General features: G+C 40.3%; 1 protein-coding gene across 1 annotated transcript in view; it reads left to right on the forward strand.

The window, feature by feature from the left end:
* Positions 1-17,919: 17,919 nt before the first annotated feature.
* drp2 (dystrophin related protein 2) overlaps positions 17,920-21,300 on the forward strand; it is an 81,673-nt gene continuing 78,292 nt past the window's right edge. Inside the window, exon 1 of the mRNA XM_080502401.1 lies at positions 17,920-18,061. The gene's annotated coding sequence lies outside the window, so the exon portion shown is untranslated. The remainder of the gene's footprint in view (positions 18,062-21,300) is intronic.

Below are 21,300 nucleotides of genomic sequence, written 5' to 3' on the forward strand. Positions count from 1 at the left end.
TGCTGTAGTAGTCACGGAGACGACAGTATGCTTCATTAATGAGAACGGTGGCTGTGGAGACAACCGGTTCGAGGCGAGAGTACACATTCGGCCTGTTGATTCTTAAACATGCTCTGGTGTGGCGTCCGAGAGGGGGGAGGCTTCCGACAATCCCGCTGTCACCGGTTTGTGGAGATGATTCAGAAATAGCTGCTCTTCTTCACGGCACTGGGGTGGCCAAAAAATATGACACGTGTCTTATTCTGTGTGTCCCTCCCCCCCTGTTTTTACCATCACCTAAATTTCCTTCTTCGGCTCTTCTCTCCACAAACATCTCTGCCTGACTGAGCCGCTTTCCTCGAAGTGTTCATGTGCGTCTTCACAGAATGTGCGTCCTCCAGCGGGACTTGCCCTCGTTGATTACTGCTAAGCTCGCTCACGCTCAGATCCCCTTCTCAGATTGACTCTTTTCTTGTTGCTTCCCTCTTTTGTTTCCCAGTGACTCCCCTTGAGTCCCTCATCACCACGCTTCTCCCTGTCACTCACTGTCTCTCAGCTTCTCTGCTTTTTTTTATTTTTTCCTCGGTATAGCACGCAATCACGCCAGTATCAGGTAGTCTGTGACAGCTGGAGGCTAATGGGAATAAAAGGAATATGAGAGATACACTGGGAAATACCGCCTCAATGCTCTCACGCATGTGGGATTGAGGCAAAGAAGAGGAGGAGTCACGAGAGAGAAGGAAACAGGAAAAAGCAGGCACGTTTTCCTCTTGTGTTGATGGGCTACCAAACACCAGATTTGATGGCAGTAGTGTGATCTTCAAAGTCTCTCTCCCTACTCACTCCCTTGCTCCCATGTTTTCTCACATGGGAGAGGGCATATATTGGCTGGCTGCAGGCCTGAAGCTGTTGTAACTTCAAAGTTTCATCCCTATCATCTCAGGCTCACATACTAACCACATTCTATATGCTGCACTTGACAATCGGCTTCTTCTTGTACTTAATTATGGTTTTATTTCTTAATATTTTCCAAAAGGAACTTCCAAGTTAATATATATTCTGATAGTGGAAGTGTCTTTCCAGATTACGCTTGAGTCATTAAAGTTTCTGACTCGGTAGTCACTCTCTTATATTTCTTCGTTGGTTGTATCCTTCTCCCAACATGTTATCACACAACAAGTTTCTCTGGACTTATATTTCACTGACGGCCGGCTCACAGAAGCTTGATATGCAACTGTGGACAATGCACACATCTCAGAGAGATCCACTACCTCAATTCTTTTTTTTTTTCCATTGGGGCTGCTTTGATAGAGCTTTGCTATTTTTGTGCTCCACAAATACCTTCATGTCCCGTTTTCTGCTTTTGAAAATCCATCCCATTAAATCCAGTTAGTGCTCTTTGCAGAAAAAGAAATGACGCAGCATTTCTCACGATGGTGTCGCTCAATATTAATTCAATCAACATGAAAAGTTATCGTGGGGATGCATACAAATGACATTAACATGAATGTGGTAATGTCTTAATTCAGTGATGGTATTGTTTCCCCGGCAAGGTGCCTGCGGGAAGTCTTTCGGGATGGTTTATGAGTCTGGTTAAACACTTGGTTAAAGACTGGGTTTCCACTGGGACTCTATCCTCGGAGGACCACAAGGAAAGATACAGCGAGATTTAAGTCTTGCCATCATCATTGGGGGATGTGCTCTGTGGCGCTTCAAATATTTATAAGGTTCAAATTAGGTTGCGACGGTATGAAAAATGCAGGTTTTATGACATCATTTCGCTCGCATTTGTTCGATTGCAGGTCATCTCCTTTAGGTGTTCACAGAGAGACACGCAGTGAGGCAGCCAGAGGTGGCTTAGTGTTAAATGAAGGATCTTTATAGAGGGCAGCACCTGTGGTTTTCACCCCGTTAGAGCCACAAATCAAAGTCATCAACCGTTCATCGCTTCTCCCCAAGCAACACCTTATCAGCTAAGATAGCGGCAACACGAGGAGCTCTGTAGCAAACGATAGTGGCTTCCAACCCTGACACCACAAATCAAACAGAACTTTCATGTTCATGTGGAAGACCTCGATCAAACTTGGGCTGAGCTCCTCAAAGAATCTGTTTGCAGTGTTGTATATTACATAAAATGCAAGAGTGGATAAATAAGGCAGTACCTGGGTGCATGCCCTGTCCCGTATGAGTTTTCTGTCTTGGTTTGGCTGGGGATTGGCCCATAATTATTTCATGGGATTTTGTCAGTGTCAACCTCAATGCTGTGTTCAGGATGAGTTGGCACTAAGAGGAAAAAGTGTGCTGCTGAGAGAGGAGCAGCAAATGTATACAGACATTTTGACAAGTGATTGGCTCCTCACTGTCAGGTTTGAGTTCAAATATGTCCCTGTTACCTGTGTGCCATGCACCGGTTGGAGGTGTAGATGAAAGCTGGCACCCAGGTGCTGCATGAGCCAGCTGGGCAGAATATCAAGGGCTTACCAGCGGTACCTTACAACAGGACTTCAAACTCAGTTAAAGTTTAGGGGTCACATACAGCACAATTTTATATCAGTTATGCTGGAAAATAGTTGCAAAGAATAATGCTACTTGGTTAAGTGCATTATTGTTGTCTGCTATGTATTTCTGCGTTTCAATGTTTTCATATGACCTCCACTCCTATTGGAACACTGCCACCACTGGACACAATTAGTTACAGCAGTTGTTTAATTTAATGTTGTTGTTTTTTGTTTTTTGTTTGCGATTTACACTCTTTGCAAAGTTAGATGGTGGGACTTGACAAGATACAACAGTAACAACAGTAACAATTGATTGATCCATGATGCACTTTAAGTTAACATTTTTGGACCTGGCTTAAATGTCAAGTCTCGTCTGAAGTCAAATTTGTGATTGGAGTTTGTTTTGAATCCAAGTCATGTCAAGTTCACGGCTCTGATCTCCTTACCCTCACCCTCACCCTCACCCTCCTTCAGAATGAAATCACAGATACCTACTGCTGAAATGGTTTTTCCTCTGCAAGCTGGCGGGCGTCACTCCTCGTGATCGAGTGAGGAACTCAGCAAAAAGATTGATGTGTAGATGGGGGGGTTATTTCTTTGTAGCAATGCTTTTTACGCTATAGGAAATCTGGATTACTTCCCCTTTAAATGTTGCCAAATTTGTTAGGGAAATGCATTTGTTGGACGAACCCATGAAAGATTTGCTGAAACTACACTACAACAATAATAAATAAATGACCAAGTTTCATTTTTCTTACATGTTTACATTACTTTTAGTAACATTTTACAATATTTAGATTTTTTTTAATAGTCCATAATTCAACTTCATTCAGCAGAAGTGATTTAGCCAAAATTATTGAGACATATTTTATTCCATTCGTGAGATCGAACATCCATCACCGTGTGCTAAAACCAACAAAACAACCTGCATTTGTTGAAATGAAGTCACACGGAAGCACCAGAGGGAAAATTGTTGATAAAATGTTTCTCTCTCTCTCTCTCTCTCTCACACTCCTGGCCCAACATCTGACACCTGTTGGAACATTTGCTCCCTATTTACAGCATAAATTGTTATTATCTGCTGGTGCTTATCGTTCAACACCGTTCACCACTTTATCCGTCTTGGCCATTATCATAGGATTTACTGGAACACGCAGCCAAATTTCGTCCAAATTGAGGAGAAAGGATTCATTCAGATTTTACTTTTGAAAGCCGGTAGATTCGCCCGCCTTAAATGTCAGGTCACTTCTTTCCGTCCAGCGCTCTGCCTACTGCCCTTCACTGAAAGGGCAGTTTGTTGGGGAATGCGTCTGCGAGGCCTACTCAACTGTGTCTTTTCCAACCAGATTTGCAATCCTGTCCCACGTGGAGCGATACATACAGCAAATGTGTGAGTGTAAAACAGGATTTACTCTCCTTTGGATGGAAATAATTAAACGACGTCCATACAAGGAGACATTGAATTGAAAGCGTCAGGAAGGGCGAAATGAAGAGGCGGCATATTAATGCAGGTCTCAGAGTTTCACAGCTGATGAGTGCTACCTGAATATTTTAAACTCTCTTCTATCATTAGCTCTTCATTAGTGCATTGAAACCCACCCCAGATCCATCTAATGGAAGCAAATTATTCTCTTTTTCTTTTCCTCCACATGACATCCATGCAGCACTAATCAGCACCAAACAGTGCCTCGGCATTGATTTCTACTCACGTCTGATTTGCTATTTAGGTTAAATTTTAAAGAACTGAAACATTCATTTTCTCATTTAGATTAAGTTCTTAGCTCTCATCCTCTGTCCCAATTTTTAGCCCCACTGTTCTCCATTTACCCAGCCCAGTTCTGCAGCGTGTAAACGCTTGGAGAAACACTTTTAAAATACACTTATCTGTGTTCTCAGAGAGGGAAACAGACATGACCTTGTTTACAAAAACAGCTGCTTTTGTCCCATTTACATAGTTAGTCTGCCATGGAGTGTGTGTCCCAGCATTTGGTGACACAGCCAAAACATCAGTGTTGCATTTTCTAGTCCCGCTTTAATGTTTTGCTAAATCTGAACGTCTCCCGCGTGCATTGCGTTCCCTCCTCTGTTTTGCTAAAGTGTGCTGCTGCTCTTTCTAAGTCAAACTGAGGAAGCAGGTCCACAGTCATCCTGCAGATATTCTCTGCAATTCATTTTCACCTTTTTTTTTTTCTTTTTTTTTTTAATGGATGGAAAGCTGTCAACCAGATTTCCCGTCTATCGGAATTTCTGTTGCTCCGTGATCAGATAGGAAGTGACAGGGTTGACAGACCGGTGAGTGTGGACAGTTGAGCAGAAAGCCAAATGTCACACCATAGCCTGTCAAAAGCCTTTTCTGGCTGTTTTTAATGAGATTCATGCTTTCAAATGAGCCTCAGCGGAGTGTTGAATCCATTAAAGCTCTCTCCCTGTTGATTTGTGCTTTCTGCCGCCTTTATTACCATGGATGTTCATCATTAGCACACACTTGCACTCAGTGAACAGTTGCAGGGTGAATATTCAGTAATTTTTCCCTTATTTTCCTTCTGATGTGAAAAAAAAAAAACCTTTTCCAGGGAAATTTTCTGTCATGTTTGTTTTATCAAATTCACAGCTTTTTCTTGAAGAATAGATATTTTGCAAGAACGTCACACTTTTATATTCGACCCTTTCAGTCTCCCGCCTTCATGCTTTGTGACAATTTACAGATGTCAATATATTTCTTGGATGGACTGGAAGTAGTTATGAAATTGTGAATACGTCAGTCTGTGGACAGCGTGAAAGTGTCAGCGATTATCCAGCGCACCATCTAGCGGACCAACTAAGAGGATGTAGCGTAGAGCGCAGTGCATTCTGGGTTGTAAACGAACAAAACCGAAGAAGCAGAAGCCGTGACGTGAAGTAGTGAGGGAGAAGTAGTTGACATATCGCGTGAAGTCTAGATATTATGATTGCTTGTGGTTGCCCTTTTGCCATTTTCATAACTGTTAAAAACGTTGCTCTTATTTACCATTTATCTGATTTACGCATGTATGTTGATGTAAATCAACAAAAGTGACAAGCTTGCACAGAATGATTTCCTTACTTGTTTTACATCAGCGTGAGGCAGCGACTGCAATGACGAGCTGGGTAATCAGAAAACAACACACAGACAGCTATAACAATAATATTGAGCTCCTGCGCATAATGCTCCCAAAGGAATATGTAAGGTGTAAATAAAAGCGTCTCATTTGTGATTGCATAATTGCACAAAGTGACATGATTATTATGAGTCTTCACCTCGAATTGATAAGACAATGTTTACACAGGCGAGTGAAATGTGATTGTAAAAGCTTGAATTCTTGTTCGCAGATGAATCAGATGTTTGAAGAATTTCACATTTGTTTAAAGTTACAGGTTGAAGTTATCAAAGAATAAATTGCATGTTTCGCCTCCCCACAATATACCACATTGTCACAATAAACCCAAATGATCCAGCTTTTAGTTCATCTTAAAAAAATAAATAAAACAATTCCCCCCACTAAGAACAGAAAGTAATTTAGCTTTTTCATTGCTACAAATATGTACTTCTGTTGCTGCAGCTTTTCTGTTTCTGTTGGCTGAAGCATGCAGGCTGAATCATAAAATTTAATTTGAAAGATTGCACTCGCTCTGGCTATTTGTATTAAAATCTACCACTAGTCCAAAAAGCATTTTCTCCCTGTTCCTACAGGTTGAGCTTGACGGTGCAGAATAATGTTTGCACGTTTAGAACTATTTGCTCTCACATTTGTCTGGTGACTGCGGAAAGTTTCTCCTTGCACAATGAAAATCTAATTTTGCACTGGGCCGGCCTGTGTGCATGATTTGTGATACTAGAAATAATAAATAAGTCAAAGCTTGTGCAATAATAATGTGGCAACTGGAAACCTCCAGTGCACCAACACTGATAAAAAATGTTACAGTTTGAGGCAGTCTATGTGCTAAAACAAACCAAACAAAAAAAAACAACTTAATTTCACTTTTACACTTATCAGACAATAATTTCCATGGTTTAAAAATCCAGAAAAGAAATCTGCTGAACAAATTAAACAAAATTACGTGAAGAAAAACATGCAGAAACAAAATACTCCAACAACTAATGGGTGTTCATTCAAACCATCAGTTTGATCTGTGTACTGAATTAATGAGAAACATGCCAGATAAATAAAAACAAATATTTGTTTGGTAATTAAGGTTTTTCCGCTGGAGCCTCTTTTATAAACCACAAAATACAGCTATTATTGATGCAACGAGGACCGCAAACGCATTACTGAAAACCATAGTCTGACAGGCAGGTTAGACAAGGTCAGCAGTACCTAAATTGTGAAAGGAGATGAAATATGTGTTTATTTGTGTTTTCTATTTAGTGTTATTTTGTTCCGTCTGTCTTTAATCCTTTAAAAGTCGCTGCTTCATTTCACAGGAACACCAGCTGTTTTTTACATGCGCTATTAATCCCAAAATGCTGCACAAGGCCGCGGCAAAATGCAGCCTTTTAATTTGCATTAGTTTTATGTCTGCTGTTTTGCCAACACTAAACCAAATTATAGGGGAAGGCCGCCTGGGAAAGGGTGGATGAATGGATGGATGGATGGCTGATTGTCAGCATCTGGTGTTTCGTCCCAGCGAGCCGCGGCCTGTCTCAGGACAGAGCGAGATGTCAAGGTCCTGACGAATGAAAGTGATAAAGCAAGTCAATTTCACAAAATGCCAATTTCAAAAAGATTGGGACATAAAGGTGTAAAATGGAAATTAAAACTTGATAGAGTGATTTTCAATCCCATCAATTAGAATTATACTCACAATTGAACATAAACAACATATCAGATGTTGAGCATTTTTATTGGGGGGGAAAAAAAAAACAAATTTGGAATTTGATTGCTGCAACACATGTTTGAAAAGTTTGCACAGAGGCTATAAAAGCTGGCAAATTAAGTGTGTTGATAATATTTGCAACTAATAGCAACAGGTTGCTCAGTGAGACAGAGCCAAAAAAAATGAAATGAAAATTTTTTTCCAAATTCAGATTGTGATGAACTCAAAGATCCCAAAACGTAGTAAATATTCATCCATCTTTCACGCTGGAGATGGACCATCGAACAGACACTCACATTTGCACCTACAAACAATTAAGTTGTTGTAATTAAATTGTCTCAAGCGCATGTTTTCAGCATATGAGAAGAAACTGAAGGACCTGGAGCGATACCGATGCTTGTTGTACATTGGAACAGAAAGTTAAAGCTCTAGTCAAAGGAGACTCACCAGCAATATCACTTCTCAGATGTGAAGAAGAGGCAATGCAGCATGATGACACATCAACATGTTGAAACCGTTTTAGACATGGCACCGGATTGAAAATGATGAATATTAAATTTTTTAGAAAATGCTTAACTGATCTGATTGATGCATATTCATTGACATTTTTTCGACATTGTCTCTACTTTTTCTGAACCTTGTAGTTGTACGTTTTACTTACAATACTGCCCATCTGGTTTGATAATGATTATAATCATAATAAGATTATAAAAAGGACATTTGCTCCGATAGTAAATGTCATAATATTTAGTGAAAATGTCATAAGAAGTAACCTTTCGATGTTGTTTTTACCAAAAATGGACTCAGAGAAGTTTATTAAAGCTTCATCACTGAAACACCAAAAAAAAAGCATTGTGGAGGTGAAGAGGAAAACCTGATGGGGAAAGATTTGCTCTTATTTAGTGCAGAAAAACAACGTGTTTAAGTTTTAAACTTCAGCTGACTCCTCGATTGTTCTGCAGTATCTCCCAGCAGAATATCTCATCTCGCTGTGAAGGAAACTCATCTTAATTAGTGGGGATTTCAACTGGGATTCGCTAAATTACCTTTTTTCTGAAGCGGGCGTTCCCTCGATACACATCCCAGCACAGTAGGAAGCAACGACAGGATTGACTTTTAATCAGTGTTGCTTACACAGATATTGTAAGGTGGTGCATGCATTTCTTTGTGTTGATTTCCTTTGATTGCGTCCAAACATGGAAGATGCACTGAAAAACAAGTGTTTCACACACAAAGGATTGTCTTAATTCACTGACTTCATTTTTTTTGTGTGCGTGCGCAACACTTCAAACAGTAGAGCTGAGGCCAATATATGAACTTTTCAAAGATGAATGGGTTTATGTCTTGGCTAATCCCTAAAAGCGCCCTTTGATACAATTATAAAGAGTTCACTAAATGATATGCTGATATGATTTTAATCTTCTTATTTAGCTCGAATTTCTTGCTCAGTTCTTCTAACGGTCTGCGTGTCACACGGACTAAGAGGATTGAATCTGTCCTTAAAGACAGAACTGCGTTACTAAATACAAATGTCAGAACATTCAAGGCCTTAATTTAGATTTACAGGGGACAGGATATCAGCTCAAGCTCAATTATGTCTCGTTTCTAAAGGGCACTGGTATTTTTTTTTTTTTTGTACATCTGCCTGTTCAGTCTCTAAGGCGTCGTTCACACTGCAGGGAAATGTGACCCAATTCGGATGTTTTGCTCACAAGTGACCCAGAGCCGACCTGTTTTGTGTGAAAACTTCAATTACGATTTTTTTCACAACAGATCCATCGTATGTAGTGCGAATTCTGATATGTTTCTACATACGACTGCTTCGTCATTGGTTTAAAGGTAAAGTGCTGGCAGCAGAGACACAAGCACATAACTGTTATTTTACAGTATTTGTACTGTGAAATGACTTCACAGCTTATTACTGTAATGTGAAATACAGTATATTTCTGTATTTTTTTTCTATTTACAGTAATGTGCTGGCAGCAGAGACGCCAGCACATTACCATTATTTTGCAGCATTTATATTGTGAAACGACCTCGTGGCTTATTACTATAATTGTGAAATACTGTATTCTGACGAGCGATGCAGAAGAAGCACTCGAGGTTGAGATTTTCTCTTATGCCAGCTGAACACGAGGCTTTTATTTTGACATACACAAATCAAGAGGAACACCATGGCAGGAGGACACCCCACACAAAACCCTCTTCACTCCTGGTTGCCCACCCAAAACTAAAAAACCAAAGTCAACCAGATGAACTAATTAACTATTAGTTTTTATTAACAGGGCACAACAATTTTAAGAAATACCGTAGTTTACTGTAATATATCGCATTAACATACTGTTGAAGGCCTGGGTGCTGTTGTTTCACATTGAACAGCACACATTGCGTTGCAAACTACGGTACAAAACTGTATTAAATTAACACAGTATACTACTACTGCTCATTTTTCTCATCCATTCACTGGTAATATTAAGCCCCGTCGTCCTCTGTTTTTAATTTGTAACCTTGATTTATATCTGCTTGTCATTTCCAGCAACTATTGTACTGCTAAGGAGATAGCTTCTTCTTTTTTTCTTTTCTTTTTTTTTTTTTTTTTGTTTGACAGAAGAGGAACTATCTCAGCTGCCACCTTCTTTCCTAAAATAGATTCAAGACGGGAAGAAAAATTCCCTAAACCTCAACTCCAAGAAACTTTGCTTTTCAGTCATAAACATAACTGAACAGAGGAGTCTGATGGTGGATATTTGCATGCATCTTGCATACAGATTGAAGTCTATAACTGTTAAATAAGCCAATTGTAAAATCGTCATGCAGTTTTTCAGCTTTCATTAAAGGTTGCAGAGCTGTAAATTCAATTTTCCTGAAAATAAAAGGCCAGCAGGAGAGGCCGACCCGACTGTATGAAATATAAATGGAAGTTTTCCACAATAGGCTCATTAGGATGCGGTCCGTACCAGTGGCATCAGCAAAACAGCTGAGTAAAATGGACGTTTACCACATGATCTATTTCTTGCTGGGGGAAGCTGTTTAAAGCAGAGACCACTCGGGGCACTTGGCAAAGAGAACAAAATCTTTTCAAGCTATTTTTTTTTTTTTTTTGCTTCTACTACTGAGATCTAAAAGTGCAGTTTTCTTCAAAGAAGTGAAAAGTCTGTCAGTGTATCAAAAAGATTCCAGCATATCTTCAAAAGAGATAAACTTTTTAGAGAAACAGTACCACCATCAACATAAAAAATGAGTTGGAAGGTTTCTATGGTTTTTTTTTTTTTTTTTTTTTGTGGAAGCCGGATGCTTTTTTGTTTGTTTTTTTGTGTGTTTTTTTTTTACTTGATTCTTGGATGCACACAAAAACCATCTGGTTAAATAATAGAGAAAAAAGAATCAGCAAATGCTTTGAAATGTTAAAATGTCAGAATGTTTTTTTGGAGTGTGAGCTTGTTTACATATTAATCTGCTCTTGTGAATGCATTGGACAGGGTGGTTTTACTAAAGTGTCAAACCTTCTAAGAAGGGTCCTTTATGCTCAGATTTAATGTTTATTTAAGTTTGTTGCTTTGTTTAATGGCAGCAGCTTTGCTGGTTTGGCTCACTCTCCTCTCCTTCCTGCTGCACTTATAATTTCCAGATCAATCTATTTCCAGCTGAAAGCTCATAGCTTTTCTCATGAGACCCGAAACATCGCTGTTGCCCTTGAGGCGTCTGTACCGAACACTGTTTATGTGAACCAGCTCTTTTCAAATTCAAAAATCAATTCACATTTTAGTTGACAAATAACAGATATCTTGTCACTGTTGCTGATTATCTGATGCGTTGAAGGCAGTATATGGGAGTACTTTGCACTTGTAAATTTCGTCTTTACCTCCACTGCAGGTGAACCTCTCCTTCTGCTTTTCATATTTCCGGCTTTTATTGCCCTGGATGTAGACTGGCAGACCCACTCTTGTCAGGCTGCGTTGCCTTTTGGTTGGCACTGCCTCTCCTTATCTATACAACCCTCACGGCACCAAGTTGCAGATATGTTATTACAAAAACTAGATAGGACCTGGCCTAATAAAAGTGAGTCAGCAAATCGAGTAAACTCCAGTTTTATGAATAACACCACTTTGAAAAAGAAAGAATAGAGGTGAATTGGAGGTGCAAAGACATTTTCAGGTCCTTGTGGACATGCACAAGTCTCATTAAGCACACATAACACATTAGACAGAAATTGTATTGCACAAGCACATATTATGCACGCAGGGCAGGCATGCACAAATTGTGATGCGTGCGAATCTGAGCATGCACCAGCAAATCTCATTACAAAAAAATTTAAAGACACTGCTAATCATGGTGAATATCTTCCATTAAGGACAAGTCATGAGGCGACAATAATAGCTGCATATTGTAAAGTACTTTGTAATTTCCCTACCGCCTTGCACATTATTAGTTACTAAGTTATAAACATATAATGGAATTTAAAGAGTCAGACATGGTCTTCAGGATTCAGTGAAGATTAAAACAAAACCTTAACAAGTCTTGGTGTGAGTAATAATTACTGTTGCTAATCAGTGTCTATCAGTGTTGTCACTGTTATGGAGCCACAGGACATACAGCGAGGCATTTTATTTCTTATTTGTGTACAACTGTAGCTTTGTAAATGGTAATATATATAAATCAAGGCTGTGCCATGGAAAGTACTTGAGTGGAAATTGCTCACTTTTTGAGCCACAGACACTTTTCTTTGATGGATACTGTGTCTTACAATCTGATGCACATACAGCTATACTGATTCTCCAGCTGGCACTCCATGTGTTCTCAGCCTTTATATTATTTTGACATCAGACCATGTTTTTTGTGGATTTTTTAAGGCCTTGGGGATAAAGAAGATAAAGAAATTGTACAGTTGAGAAGAGTGTAAACCACTGCCTCGCAATGCAGCCCGACGTTTGGAAAAAGGCCAGAAAATAATTTGGATATTTGTTTTTTAATCCAAGTAAATAAACTGTTTTGTGTTAAATATGGGCTGAAAATCGCCTGTGTTACTTAATACAAAATTAAGTTCTTTGAATGTTTGCAGAAGTGAATAAAAGACAAACTAAACTTTGTAATAGAGAACAAGAGCACGAGAGAGCAAGCATTCATTAGTATCCACTGAAACAACCGTACATGCAATATCGTAGTAAAGTTTTTTGACAGTTGATACTTGACACCCATTTCTCACCTGATCCTAGAATCAACAACAACAAAGAAGCATCTTGAGAAGTGTGTAAATAACTGTGCCACTCTTCAAACTGTAGCAGCCATCAGCTGAGCTCTCATTTCAGTCACACAACTTTCACTTCAAAGCATCTTTTCTGCTCAGGGAGAGAACAGAGTAGCGCCATGTAAATATAATTAAGTGTGTGGATGCCATGTTTGCTCCAGGGGGAAATTACTCCGTCATTGAAGAGATAATAAAGTAGGAAGGGTAATGAAATATGTGGTTGGAGGGCAGAACACTGCCAGCATGACAATGTGTGGTCGTGATGGGAGTACGGGACGAAGATGGCAGCAGGAGGGCAAGTGAAAGTCTTTTCCTGCTCCCGCTGTTCTTTTGGTTGCTTCCAATCACAAATCACTGTGCCACATGTCTACTGACAAAAGGAGTCAAGCTTGGGAGGAGTGTGGCGATGTTTCACGGGGGGAAAGTACAAGTTTGACAGCTGCCTGTGCTCAGCAGGGGTGCAGAGGGTAGGCCTGATGTAGTTGGTAGTCTAGTGTGCGCCTGCGTGTGTGTGTGCATCTCTGTGCATTTATGCTTTTTTTTTTAATCGACAAAATATAACAGTGGCTTCCCTGAAGCTGTGTGTGTGTGTGTGTGTGTGTGTGTGTGTGTGTGTGTGTGTGTGTGTGTGTGTGTGTGTGTGTGTGTGTGTGTGTGTGTGTGTGTGTGTGTGTGTGTGTGTGTGTGTGTGTGTGTGTGTGTGTGTGTGTGTGTGTGTGTGTGTGTGTGTGTGTGTGTTGTGTGTGTGTTGTGTCGCTGGAGGTCCTCCAGTGTATCCAGCAGCGTGTTGCGGCTGCAGCTGTGAGGAAAAGCTCAGCTCGCTCATCCTGCATCAGCAGCAGAGGAGGACTGAGAGCTGGAGGGTGTGTGTGCGCTTTTGTGTGTGTGTGTGTGTGTTACTGGTGGCTGTTGAGGGGCTGTGGGACGGCGGGGCAGAGCAGCAGGGAGGCAGTGGTCCAACCTCCACTAACCCCTATCAGGCACAATGCCAAATGCCTGCCACCAAAACAAGCCACACACACACACACACACACAGAAATACACAAATGGCTTTGCATCAACTCGTACTAGCATGCTATTTAGCAGGAGGCAGCAGGCCTATTGGACACCGATACTCTGAGTCACCGTTGGCTTGGCATTTATTTGTTGAAGTTAAATCAGCGTTTGGCACATTCAGTGAAGAACAGCCAGATATCTGGGCGCCTGTATCGGTGGACGCCTGTTCGTTCGGATGACGCGTGATGGGTTCCTCACGTCTGTTAAGTGTTGTAATTGTAGGTGTTAAAAGCATTACAAAATGTAGTTGGCTTGAGCCTGCTCCGACAGAAGGATGGGTTCACAATTACAGAAAGAGATGAGTTCCCTTTCAGTACAATCAGTCCATCTGTCACAGCAGATCTATTTCAATATATGAATGTGGGATTTCTAAGAATGAAACCCTTGTGATTGCTCGTGCTAAACCTTTGTCTCCTGGTTGAATTTATTTATTTTTTATTTTGCCTTAGTGTAGTTTTGAAGAGGGAAAAGAAAGTGGTGTGACAGTCGTTGGCTTTCTCCTGGAAAAGATCTTTAAGAGGCTACAAACCCATCCAGCTGAAGCCCTCTGAAGAGGAAACAAATTAATGTGGGACCGAGACCAAAGCAACACCCTGCAACAGCCCCAAGTCATTCATGGTGAGACGCTTGAGTCACTGCCACTCCACTGACCTCGGCTCCATTATAACAGCCAACGGCACGAAGGATGCCGAAATCAGTCGGGACACTCGAAGCAGTGAAGATGCCTGCTGACTATCTCTGGAAGACTTAAAAAAAAAAAAAAGTATTTCACGCCGCATAAGGATGAGAATTTACAATGCCACATGAACTTGCTGATGCGCCTGGAAAATCTGGTCTGACTGCATCTGAAATGGGTTTGTTGAATTCTGCTTCAGTCAGTCTCCTCCAAGACGAGCACAGATGTGCTGGCTGCACACGCCTCCCGAACAAAGATCCAGCAGACTTCTTACACCTTCAGCCAGAAAGCATCTCGTCCCACGTCGCCTTTGTCACGGTACGCCTTTCGAAGATGCATTGGCCCTTTGCCCTTTTCCAGTGCTTCACAGCGAACCATTTGCTCATAAACAGCGTGACTCCACTGAGAGGATATTTAGTCGACTGTCTCTGCCGCATCTTTCATCCACGCAGAGCACTTATACATTTATGGCTCACATATAGTGGGTGAGAGTTGTTAGCAGCCTACAAACACATGAACAGTGTATCTTATTATAACGCAATCAAGAGATGTGACAGCCAATATTCCTCACGAAAGCATATTTTTTCACAAAATGCAGCAGCCACGGCAGTCTGATTTATTTGTTGTGATGTTACTTGACCTATTTTGAGAATAAACATGTGCGTAATATAACGTGATTTGCAGTTCAGCACTTCAAATTCGTCTGAAATAACAGTTTTTATCCCATGGGGATCTAAAGTGTTATGAGTGAGGAGCTTCTGACATATTATATCCACTATCTTATGATCTTATATGAACCTTGTTAGACGATGTCGCGCACAGGTTTGAAAACCTTTGATTTATTTTTTTATTGTGAACTGAAAACAGAGTTAAACATTTCAGCTTTTAGTTACATGTATTTATACCTTGATTTTATACATAATTTTATACATATAGGATTACATGTTTTTTCTATCTGTCAACCCATCAATATCTCATGTGAAGTGTTGGGACAGACATAACTAGTCATAAATCCAATACAATAACTGCATCAAGCCTGTGACACATTGATACCACCTTTTATGACGCTATTCTGGGCACAGCTGCCTCCTCTTGTTCTGGTTTATTTTAAGGGTTAAACACTCCAGTCTTCTTTTCGGTACATACTATATTATGTATGGTCTTGTAGACCTTAGGTCTGGAGATTGATTTAGCCAGTCTGGATCTTCCTTCTAATGCCCTATGAACTCCTTCAAACTGACAGACAAAATGTTTCTGCTGAGTTCTCAGTTCATTTTGCTTCTGCTGTCATGTGTTACATCAACAATGAGGATAAATGAGTCTCTCCCAGTAGAAACCATGCAAGCCCAAGCCATGACATTAACTCCACTGTGGTTCATTGATGACCTTCTAGGTTGAGGATCATAGTTACATGATGTCTTTCTCTATATTTTAGCCCTTCCATCACTTTGGTAAAGTTTCTTTTTGACTTATTAAACTTTGTCTCAAAAAGTTTGCTCGTCTTAGTACTTTTTTTTTTTCTGGTCAATTCCAGCCAAGTCTTTGGATTCTTCTTTCTAAATCTTCTTGTGTAGCTTATGTATTAACTTCATGAAGCCTCCTGGAAAGAGTAAAATACGATGGAGGTTGTTGTTTATGTCACTTTTGGTTGTTTTTAAGCTGATTTGTGAGCCTTTTTTAATGTTGCACCCCCTATATAATAATTTTTCAGCCAAATACCCCTTCAGTTGCACAAAGCATATCTATATAAAAAAAAAAAGACTTTTGTAACGGTCTATTTAAACTTTAACTTTTTTTTTAACAACAACCCGAGAACACAATAATTGGAGGTGACTTCAGTTTTTTATTTAAGATAATGAAATTGAATATTCCGCATATAACACCTATAACACATATAACACATAATTTATCAACATATTTCTCCAGTCCTCACTAGAGTAGTTTCATACTTTGCACTCTGTTGCTCATTACTGTTTCTCCAGCTGGCTCTCCATGTGTTTTCAGCCTTTACATTAATCCGACATCACATCATGTTTTATAAGGCATTGGGGATTTTTGACTTCTACAAAAGCTGATAAAAAATGATAAAGAAAATGCTCATTAGAGAGGATCAAGTTCCCCCAGGGGGTTTCCACACCCCCATTTGAGAATAATTGTTTTCGGGTACATCTTTGCAGCTCTCACGGTGTCTCTGTCATCTGCTGTTTTCCTCCGACTAACCCCTCGATGTCTATTACTTAGGACATCAGTGGTTTCTCTCTTCTCCAGGAAGTTCCAGATGGTTTCACTGGCTACACAGAAGGATTGTGCCAGGGACCCGATTGATTTTTCATCTTCTCTCAGCTTCACAATTGCTTATTTTTCCCACTCATAGACAGCTGTCTGGTTTTCATGGTTTCTTTCCAACTATAAATGAAGTCTGCACGAGCAAAAACTCAAAATCTGAAAGTGAATTTCAGCCCTCAACGCTATTTGTTGTTGAAATAATCAATGTAATCATTGCTTAATGCTTTTGCAACGAATCACGTCAGTCACAGATATCAGCATATCAGCTCACGTCAAAAGTGGGCTTTTTTACTTTCCAATGCAAACATTTGAAATTAAAGAACAAATAAATGAGAATGTAATATGAATACAAACACTCAAACATTTTCAAAGAATTAGAGTGCCTTATACATTTTCATCAGGCTTTAAAATAGAATTGACATGCATAGAAAATGTCAAAAATAGAATTGTCTCAGTATTACTCATTAATGTCATGAGATCTGTCATATATAATTGTTCCAAAATGTGTATGCCTTTTTGTTCTTTTTCACTTTAAACTGTCTTATTCTTTCCTCCTATAAAAATGACGCTAAATGCCTCATGACTCCTGAAAAATCTTGGGGGGGAAAATGTCAGAAGTACTTAATTGTTGCACATTTCTACAGCCAAACACTACAAAAAGGGTTATTTATATGTATAAAAGAGTTATTTATTTATTTGGTACAGTTTGGGGTATTTTTTTCCAGGTATCCATAATAACAAATTGTTCGGGTATCCTGCTTAGTCTTTCTTTAAAACACAACAGAAGGAAAAAAAAAACCTTGAAACTTTTGGTTCATTACAGTGATGAATCGGTGACGAACACTCTTCAACTGTTCAAACTGGTGGATCATATGCTAACCCATTGTTGCGGCTGCTGCTGGGAATCCCAGGATATAAACACATTTATTAGTATAGGGACTATAATTGTCTCTATAAACTTTTATTGCACTTATTTAGTCTGACTCAGATTGTTTGCACTGTGGCTTTGACCCTTAAGCTGGTTATTAATTACTAATTGTGTGGGAACACTCTGTTGCCCCACTGAAGGAATGTCATTTATTTTATTACTTTATTCCTGTTTGTTCATCGGTGAGAGAGTGTGTGTAGGTCGAAGGACATCAGGCAGATGGCCTTTTCTTCCGCTCGTTGTTGGAAGTGTGGAGGGGTTATGTAGGCGTGAGCAGGAATGTACAAAGACAGAGACGTCTTTGACCATGAGAGAAGTCTCTTCTTATTATGTCACCCATCTCTCTGTATCAATCTCCTCCCTGACTCCCCACCTCTGTCCTTCTCCCTTGTATCTCACTTTATTCCTCCTCTGCATGCCCAACCTATCACTGCGTTCTCTGCAAAGCCAACCGGCAGACAGGGTGAATAATGTCAACACTCAGTCACCCTCAGTGGCAACTTTAACAACGTGAGTGCGAGACTGGAGTCGTAACAGCACAGCAAGTCCATCCTATTAAGGTAGGCATTACACAAGGGGAAAGAACTGCATTTATCTGCAGAGTTCATGCAATGAGAGTATATCCTGGCTCTCCTACCACTTCTCTGAGATATCTGAGCTACTGTCTTGATTTCTTCTGATTAAAATCACTTTGATCCCCTGATGCTTTATCAGCGCTGTTGAACTGCCTTTTCTCTTTTGCCGTGAAATCCTACAAAGCTTTATGTGCTATCTTTTGTAAGTTTCAGCTGCTTTGATATCCAATACACATATTGTTTCGAAAATGTGATTCCAGAGTTCACTGGTTTGAGTGGTCAGAAACGAAAGGGGAGAAAAAGAGGACATGAGGCAAGATGTGCTGCCTCTGCTGTTCACGCAATTGGGCAATTGTAAGGGTGTTAAGCCATGATTTCAGTAGGAAAATATGGAGGTGAGAGTCGTACCCAGAGCAGCAAGATGAATATTGTCTCTGTCACTTTGTGGCATGTCAGAGAAATCTCTGCTGGTTTTTCAGCGTCTTTGGAAAAACACACAGTACCCGCGCTTGACTGAGCAACGCCACATCCAATCAAGGCAGTAAATAATGCATGTTTAAAGCTTGACTCATGTTTTTGAAGTTTCAAGCGAGAGACAGAACCACCTAATGTCTTGCACTGTGGGCTGATACATGCCTGCATGATGCAGATATGTGCCTACGAGACAGCTTTAATACATGCATTTGCACGACATGATCGTTGTAGACATCATCTCCCTTTTGTGGCGGCTGTCATGGTGGCTTACAGAGCAAGAGAAAAGATCTTTTTTTTTCTTTCTGTAAAATATTTAAACGGGCTTATGAATACAATCACACAATACAATCATGTGTACAGTACCTTTCTATGGAAACCTATTAGCAGATATAAGAGAGAAGAAGCTGGAGGTTTGAAAGAGACACACTGTGCCCCGACACCGTCTGTCACTCACTTTCCACTTCAGTTGAGAAACAAACCTTTCTCTGAGCTATCTTTCACCCTCGGGGCATTCTCTTGATGTTTTCAGTGGTGTGGTTGATGGTTGTCATTGTTCAACTCCATTTCACTCCTTCAAGAGGCAGCTTCCCAAAGCAAACAAACAGTCAGGCCTCCGTTCGGCTCTTAAATTTCATTGTGCCATGTGTGGTGTCTGCTGCCTCATTTACATTGAACTTTTATTCCCAAACACAGCAGCAGAGTGAATGAAATGTGTGTGCGGACTATAAAACCGTCTGCATTATTATTTGTCAAGGTATCAGTGCTCAGTTCAAGTCTGGAATGGTCACACATGACTTGTGAAGGAGGAAGGAGCGAGATGTGGTAGGAAGTGCGGATTTTTTCAGAGCTCACCTTCGCTAACAGGAGATGTCTTTGGAGGAAATGATGGACGACATGGCAACTCAGCATGTGCATCAAAATAAAGTAAAATGCAAATTTTTTTTGTATGGATTGATACGAAAAGAGCAATGTCTATCTCATCCAGCTCAAATGCAAATGGTTTCTGATAAAAAAACAAAAAACAAAGTGGAAAGATAAGTCAGTCATGCAAAAGAACAAAAGTAAGGAAAAAAAAAACACAGAATGAGATGAGGCTCATTAAACTGCTGAGCTGCAGGATAAATGCTGAAATAAACTAGAACCAAGACAAACTGGTGACTCACAGCAGAAACGAGTTTGAAACAGACTTGAAAAGACACAGGGGAGACATAGACAGAGAGGCACGGGTGCACATGACGGCAGTGGAAGAAGTGAGGGAATCCAAAAAAACGGAAACGTGGTGCTGGAAATAGCTGAGGAAGGTGAGTATTAGAATGAAACTGGCCACAGAAAGGGAATAATGTAAATAAAGCTACACAAGGCCTAATTAGAAGACCAGGTTGTAACAATAGATTCATGGAAATCTCACAAGCGGCTGGACATCCAATGTCTTTGAATTTTCATTAAACATCTGAGAATCTATACTAAGGAAAGGTTACGCTGTTAATTATAAGAGATTCAGTGTTTGTTTTGATAGTAGGATATCATGGGTGAGTAGTGATAGTAATATTTTATGAGTGTACTGTAGTGGATGGACAGCTGACACGCTGCTCTATGTGTGTGTAAAGGTTGGATTCTCCTGCGGGGAAGATTAAGACGGAAACGTTTAAAAGCAATCTGATAAGAGCGTCCTGACCAAAAATCTACAGCTCCTTGACTTGTGTGTGTGTGTGTGTGTGTGTGTGTGTGTGTGTGTGTGTGTGTGTGTGTGTGTGTGTGTGTGTGTGTGTGTGTGTGTGTGTGTGTGTGTGTGTGTGTGTGTGTGTGTGTGTGTGTGTGTGTGTGTGTGTGTGTGTGTGTGTGTGTGTGTGTGTGTGTGTGTGAGAAAGCTATAAGGCTGAGGTGTTCGCTGTGAAGCCCAGCTGCTGCAGAGGAAAAGGTCATGAAATGAACACAAGGAGACAGAAAGCCTCAGACAGCTCAGCCACCAAACACAAGATTTGTCTTGACCTCCGAACCTGGAAAAGCTTCTCCTGCACTGAATACTAGTGAATACCGTATGTGTGTGTGTGTTTGTGTGTGTGTCGGTTACCTCCTTGATTTCTACCCTCTCCCTCCAGCTCATGGGGATTGCACCTCCTCACGTCTCGCCTCGCATGCCCCCTCACTCTAAAAGTCTGTGAATAGAGAGGCTTTTTGTCTGTGTTTGTTTTCTTGAGTTTAATGGAATGGAATAATGGGATAAAACTGCTGGTGTCTCATGATTCAAGTTTTCTCTCTTATGCCCTCGACTGGGATAACAACCCCACCTCTGATTTGGTAAATCCATTATTGTTCAGTGTGCGAGTGCTGTTTTGGTTTTTTTATATTCTCAAGCATTCACATACATTTTTGTGTCTTTTCTTTGGATATCATTCAGATTTACTGAACAGATAAATCTCTGATATGGTAAATGGATTTCACTTATGGAGCAGTGACATTCACCCATTCACACACACATCCAGACACCAAGGGAGGCGGCTGCCATGCAAGGCGTTCATTCATTAGGAGCAATTTGAGGTTCACTGTCTTGCTCAAGGACACTTTGACACATGGATGGCGGACATATGGGGAATTGTACCTGCAACCTTTCCAATGAAAGTCTATCTATCTAACACCATATCAACCGAGCCACAACCATATGTCTTTTTTTTCCCCCAAAGATAATTATAAAAAAACATGTTTATCATGATACACACCAAAAAAACATAACCATCTCGTATGTTGTTCTG

Source organism: Blennius ocellaris (genome assembly GCF_963422515.1).
Source record: "Blennius ocellaris genome assembly, chromosome: 9".
In the NCBI taxonomy this organism is placed as follows: Eukaryota; Metazoa; Chordata; class Actinopteri; order Blenniiformes; family Blenniidae; genus Blennius; species Blennius ocellaris.